Here is a 6,759-nt window from a genome sequence, read left to right as displayed (position 1 = left end):
TATATGTGATGTGATGAAGAATCCCAAAGTGATTCTTATAAATATGATCATCCAGTTTTCCTGGACTTGTAAATGTTTTTGACCAAAGAGAAGGAAAAGCAATGCTTCAACCTGTGGCGTAAGATAGGTGTTACTCAATTACATATATTGAACAAAACCATAAGGCTGAAAGAAAAATACCATGAATGAACAGGGAGTGAAGAAGGACAGACGGAAAGCTCTGTAATCATGGCCTTCAGAGATGACTCTTGCTGCCATGCCTGACAATTTGAGTTCTTCCTGAAACTCACGTGGTGGAGGAGAGAACCGACTCCAGCAAGTTGTCTTCTGCCTGAACCATGAGCACCCTGGTAGGCACAAGTACAAATAACTGAATGAAGAATTCCTGTAACTCAGATAAAATGATTTAGTAAGTTATAATCAGAATCAATGCACATAAAACACCACTAATTTCTTACCAGGAGGTTAGTCTAACTGGGCAAAGCCAGCAAGTAGAGTTATAGGGTGCCATGAGATTATGAACATGATAAAGCAAGGCCAGGAGGTACTCCTAGACATCAGCATAGGACTGACCTCTGTTCCAGAAGGTTCCATTCCAGGACATATGCCAGGGATAGCATCACACAAGCCCACAAAAGGACAGCAACTTTGCATTACTGTGCCCTCTCTGGAGCAGCTTGATCAACCTGAAGACAGTTCCATTGAGGAGATCTCTCCCAGAGCCATTTTCCCTGTCACACAACCTTAATGCAGGGACTCTGGAATCTTGGAACTTCCTTATAACTTCCTTTACCTTTCTTCTGCTATCCAGGGCTGTCTACACACACCTCCAAGAAGGACTATTTGAAACTGGAGGGAATAGCCACTCAACGAAAGGAAGTGGCTTAGCTCTCTGAGCACCTCACAAGTAACAGATAATACAGAAAACCTTTGGAGAGCATGGATGAAGAGCAGCTTTGCTAAGAGCTGTTGTCATGCGGGGATCCACTGGCTTTGCTCTCTTTCCACCATGTAGGGGGAAGAGAGATAGTGTGGCTTCCCCACACATCACACAAGGTCCTTCTTACCTCAACCAAAGCATATAAAATCCTCACAGTACACTATGAATATGCCTTGAGCTGTCAGTGCCTAATGAGATGGGTTTGACAGGAGATCCATAAAGTGCCTATCTCCAGGAGAAATGGATCAGGATGTCAGTTCGTCATTGCCCATCTTGGCCTGATTCAACATAGAGCTGCACTTGTATAGATATGTGGAAACCCTGCAGTGGGCAGCCATGCTGTGGGAGTGTCTTTGTAAAGACAGAGCCTGCATCAGGAAAGGTCTGGAGTGCTGAGTCAGGCCAGGGCAAAAGTGACTAGGGCTAATCACAGCACTGATTTAGAGCCCCCAATGGCTTCTTGCATCCTGCACATCATTCCTTTGTTTGTGATACAGTCTCCCTTTGTATTCCTGGCAGTCTGGAACTTGATATGTACACCAGGCTGGTTTTGAACTCACAGAAATATACTTTCTCTTGTCTTTTGATCCTGGAATTACTAGTGTGTACCACCACAACCAACTTTAAATGATTTATTGGTTCCCCATAATGAAAGTGTCTGATAATGGATCTTATTAGTGATTCAGGCATTGTAGCCTATTAAACTAAGTCCTCACAGATCAACCCTCACTGAAAAAATTTTAAACTATCCTGTATTGTTTCTGATAAAACATTTATTTCAGGTAACATCTTTCCAGCCACTACATCGTGGTACTTTGTAGACTATGAGCAGCTTCCTAGTCAGCTTCCTTCCAATGTGAGTTCCACAATCTATATCTAGGATATGAGAAGGGTCAGAGATGGGGGAGATGTTGAAAAGTTGTGAGTAGACACAAATTAGACTTATTTATTCACTGTAGGTGAAGGCCCAAAAGCAGGCAGCCTGAATAAGCACACAGTATCAAGATGGCAGATACATTCTGACCCAGGGAAGCAAAAGCCCACAAAGTCCACTACACAAACCACAGGAAGTTAGGGTCAGAGACCCACAGGCTATCTTGGTAAGGCACTGACTCCAGGTATAGTCAGTCTTTCACCTACAGGAGCTGAGAGAAAACTACCTAAGGACAAGCCACTTTTTGAACAGGATTTTTAAAAAAATTCATCTCCAAAGTTATGGAGCACCTTCAATCTTTGGGCTCAGCCATCCTTGAAAAGGAGATCTCAGGGAACCAGTCAAGTCTCCAATAATGAAGGCTTAAAAGTGGAATTTAAGTGGGAGCTATGAAGGATTGAAAGGGGGTTTTCTTAACAGAGGCCGCACAGGTTCGAGGGAGAGACAGACCAAGACTATGATTAGGACTAGGAGGGTTTTAACAGTAGTCATGTCCCACAGAGAATCCAGAGTCACCTAACATGTTCTTAGGGAGTAAGGGTCTTCAGTCTTAGGAGGATTTAAATTTTACCATAGAGATGAAGAAGCTAACTGGGAATAAGAAAGAGGGAACAATCTGGTGTCATGCAATTCAGTGCCAGGATTATGAGGAGAAGGAGGAGGATAGTGGTGGTGCTGGTGGTGATGGTGATGATGGTGGTAATGACAATTAGGCACCTCCAAATGAAAGTATAAAGAACTTTCAGTAGGCAATCTTTGGGAAGATCTATAAATGGCCTGTGAATACGTGACCTAATGACTGACATTATCATTCTTCAGGCAAGTAAAACTCAAAACCATTATTAGTGGCACCATGACACTCATAGGTTTAAATCAATAAGGACAAGCAAGTACAGGGAAAAACTGAAAGGCATAACTGGCTGGTGAGGAATTATAATCACACAGAAGCCTTTAAATTCATTCATTGATTCTGCCAAAATATTAAATGAAGAGTTTTCATATGGCCCAGAAATTTCACAGGATTGTACAAATGTCTGTACATACTTTTGTACATACATGTCGATAGTAAAATTGACAATAGATAAAAACTGAAAAATCTATGGCTGACAAACTGAAAATAATTATAGATAACATTATTCATACACCTTTAGCCAGGAGAAGAAGCAAAAGTCTGACAAATACCTCTTGAGAAAGGAACGAAAGACCAATAAAGTTAAAGAGATTGCAGAAAGGAAGGAAGGAAGCCCTGCACCCCTGAGTCTGATGAAGGCTCCTGCCTTCTCAGTTCATCCTGTCTGTGAAGGTTGGTGATGTGCACACAATATTAATCTATGCTGAAAAGCTACAAAGAAGAATGGGGAAGCAACTATCTTACCGACAGCATTACCATCCATGGTCCTTCTCCTTTCCCATATGTAGACGTGCAGCTTCCTGGAACTCTCAAGGACATCCTATTAACAGCAGAAGGGATGAGCTACCAGCCATCTAACCCATCCTTTTATCTTACCAGAGTATAATATCTATTCAAGGCACCACAAAAGCCACACTTATTTATGAAAAATAAAAACGAGAGCTTTGGCACGAGGGGCAGCTGCTTTAGTCCTGAGGGTTTCAAGCCTAAGCAGCCAATGTATGGTAGAATTTGACTCCAAACAGTTCTCCAGGTGGGAGAAGGGTGAGGACCACGTGCAATCAAGCAGGAAGTACAGTGAAGATGATGACAGTAACTTTCTTTAGGAAAATAAAGTCAATAGATAGGAGTATTGCTGTGGAATCTGTGCTCTCATGACAGGTAGTGTCCTAAAGTGCAGATCCATTTTATGTCCTAACACACTACAGATAGAAAACTAACTGGAGACTACAGGGGTGCAGGGCAGATAAGGCCAGAGCATTTTAGCCAAGAAAAGAAAATCACATGGCCTTTTGTAAGAAGAGGATAACAGGGAAGAGACTGAGGTGAGCAGGGTGAGGAAGAAGGAAAAGCAGAGCAGAAAGGAGTCTCTGTGTCAGAGGACACAAGGACAAAGAGGAAGAAAACTATGGGCCAACTGTTTCAGTCATGTGGGACCAAAGTGAAAAGTGGCCCAAATATCATAAGTTAAGACAGGAGATGGTCGAACTGGTTGTTGGTCAGAGCAGAGGAAATAGAGAAACCTAAAGGGACAGGAGGTTGATGTCCCCTTCTGCTGGTGGAGAGCAGACAGTGACTGGGGAAGCAGATGCTGCACATAAGCAAGCCAAACCTTTCCTCAAGCAAGATGAGAAAGAAAGACACAACCTGAACAATATTTCTGCATCTGCTGTGACTTCCTGCTGGGTCAGGGGTTAGAAGACATTGGTGTGAACATCCTTTTATGGAAACATCAGAGCCAAGAGGAAAAAGGAGAGCACCTGGAGAAGACAAAGTGCACCACAGCAAAGCTCCATGCAGGAAGAGGTTGGTGAAAAAAGGCCATCCATTAGCCACAATGGAGAGCAAGTAGAGTGAAATCCACAGACTGTTTGACATTGAGTGAGCTCTCAAGAACAGCAAAATCCAGGAGAAGTGGATGAGTAGTCCTGTAGACAGTATGAGGTTTTCCTGTGTGTGAGGTCTTTCTAATGTTCCTATTTCTATGATGAAGTTCTGTTTGTGTGTCTTGGTCTCATATGGCTTTGTTCACTACAGTGTTAAACAGTTGCCCTAACACAACTAAACAGCTATAATTTGCAACACTATTAATTATGCAGGGGAATGAGTGTTTTTCAGCAACTCTGTAAGATGTAGAAATTGAGAGCCACCAGAGTCACATGGGTAGCTACTTCCAAGACACTGAGCCAGGCTCTTCCTTGCACGCCGAGGTGTGTCTCATTGTCTTTTTCTACATGGACTCCCATTGTATATGACTACCTTTTCAATATACATGTGTTGGCTTTTCAACAAATCCAACTCTAGTTGAACTGATCCCTCCTGAAAATCCTTTCAATTGCAAGATCAAGAATTTTGGTTTAACTTGAGCTTGAAATCCCTGAAAAGAAGTCTACTACTGCAGACGGATTTGTGTAGCAAGTTTATTGCCTGTGTGCCAGTTACTGAGCCTTGTGAACATCAGAGAAACAGAAGAAGAATGCACACATGACTGTAATTTTCATTTTCAAACAATTCTATTAGCTGGCATGTGGGAAGGGTGGAAGACACAAAATGGCTTTGATTACTGTTTGTCAGAAAAAAAGAATGGGTATGGGAAAATAGATTTCAATAATTGTCACCTCCAAGCCTGTCCCAACCCTCAGAACATTATTAAAATCCTGCAAACATTCTCCCTTGGCATCCAGCAAAAGCTCTTTCTATCTTCACATTTTCTTTTATTATTATTATTATTAATTTATTCTTGTTACATCTCAATGGTTATCCCATCCCTGTATCCTCCCACATTTACCTCCCTCCCATTTTCCCCTTATTCCCCTCCCCTATGACTGTTCCTGAGGGGGACTTCCTCTCCCTGTATATGCTCATAGTGTATCAAGTCTCTTCTTAGTAACCTGCTATCCATCTTCTGAGTGCCCCAGGTCTCCCCCTCTGGGGACATGGTCAAATATGAGGCACCAGAGTATGTGTGAAAGTCATACCCCACTCTCCACTCACCTGTGGAGAATGTACTATCCATTGGCTAGGTCTGGGTAGGGGTTTAAAGTGTACTGCCTGTATTGTCCTTGGCTGGTGCCTTAGTTTGAGCAGGACTGCTGGGCCCAAATCTGCCTATCATAATGTTCTACTTGGAGGTTTCTAGGACCCTCTGGATCCTTCTACTTTGCTATTCTCCCATGATTCTCTCATCTAGAGTCCCAATAGGATGTACTCCCCTCTGTCCCAGTTTCCTGGTAAGTGAAGGCTTCATCGGACATGCCCTTTGGGCTAGTATGCAGATATAAGTGAGTCTCTTCACAATTTCTAAGGGCTCAATTGGTCCCCAACCCCCACCCATACTTTTCCTACAAAGACCATGGCTTGAGGAGGCTTATCTCCCCTCCCATGACCAGAGGCACTAAAGAAGAAGTCTGCACCATGTAGAGAGTGAATAAAAGGAAAGCAGAGTCTGGAAGGCAGCACTACTGAGCTCCTTGAGGCACCCAGGCAGTAAATGCTACATAGTGAAGCCTTGAATTTGGAAGGTAAGTGTGGCTGGTTCAGGTTGGGGTTGGGAGACCCACTGAAGCCATGTTTACAAGGTACACACTGAGTCCAGAAGGGACATTCAGGACTGCAGTTAGGAAAAGGGTCAGCTGGGATATGGTGTCTGTTGTGCATTTTAAAAGGAGACTGATCTAGAAACCTCAGCTGGCCAGTGTCACACAGGCTGATCCTAAGGCTGGTGCCTAGAGCTCTGTTGGCTCTTCCTCGGGCAGGCCTTGGTGCTACAGTGTTATGGGTGATTTCTATACTATAATCTTTTATTTACTGGTCTTTCATGCATTGCCTAATGCTCTAACACCTAGATAATTTGACTGCCTCACTTTGTTTTTGCAGATATTGGAAAAAAAATTATCTTTTTTACTACTGGGCCCATAATGATCTTCAGTGTCTAGTCCAAATTTGAGCTTTGTTCATTCCCACTTACAAAATAACTCACTCCTTACTGACAGAAAGCCCCTTCACTTCAGCATGTTTGCAGGTGCTTAGAATTAGGGTGCCAGGCATCTCCCTTGCCTTCATAGAGCTCCAGAGCAGGAAGAATGTGGGAGACAATTGTTAAGAGAAAGGATGACACTTAGGAGTGGAGAGCAGACCTGGGTGGAGCAGCTGCACTAGGGGAGGACAGCGGAGGCCCTGAGGCTCTCCTATCCCAATGAAGGTGGGAAGGCGGAGGAATTGGAACTCAGAGACAGGGAGGAGGTAATGGCATTC

Source organism: Acomys russatus, chromosome 3, assembly GCF_903995435.1.
Source record: "Acomys russatus chromosome 3, mAcoRus1.1, whole genome shotgun sequence".
Lineage (NCBI taxonomy): Eukaryota > Metazoa > Chordata > Mammalia > Rodentia > Muridae > Acomys > Acomys russatus.
This window is presented reverse-complemented; position numbering follows the sequence as displayed.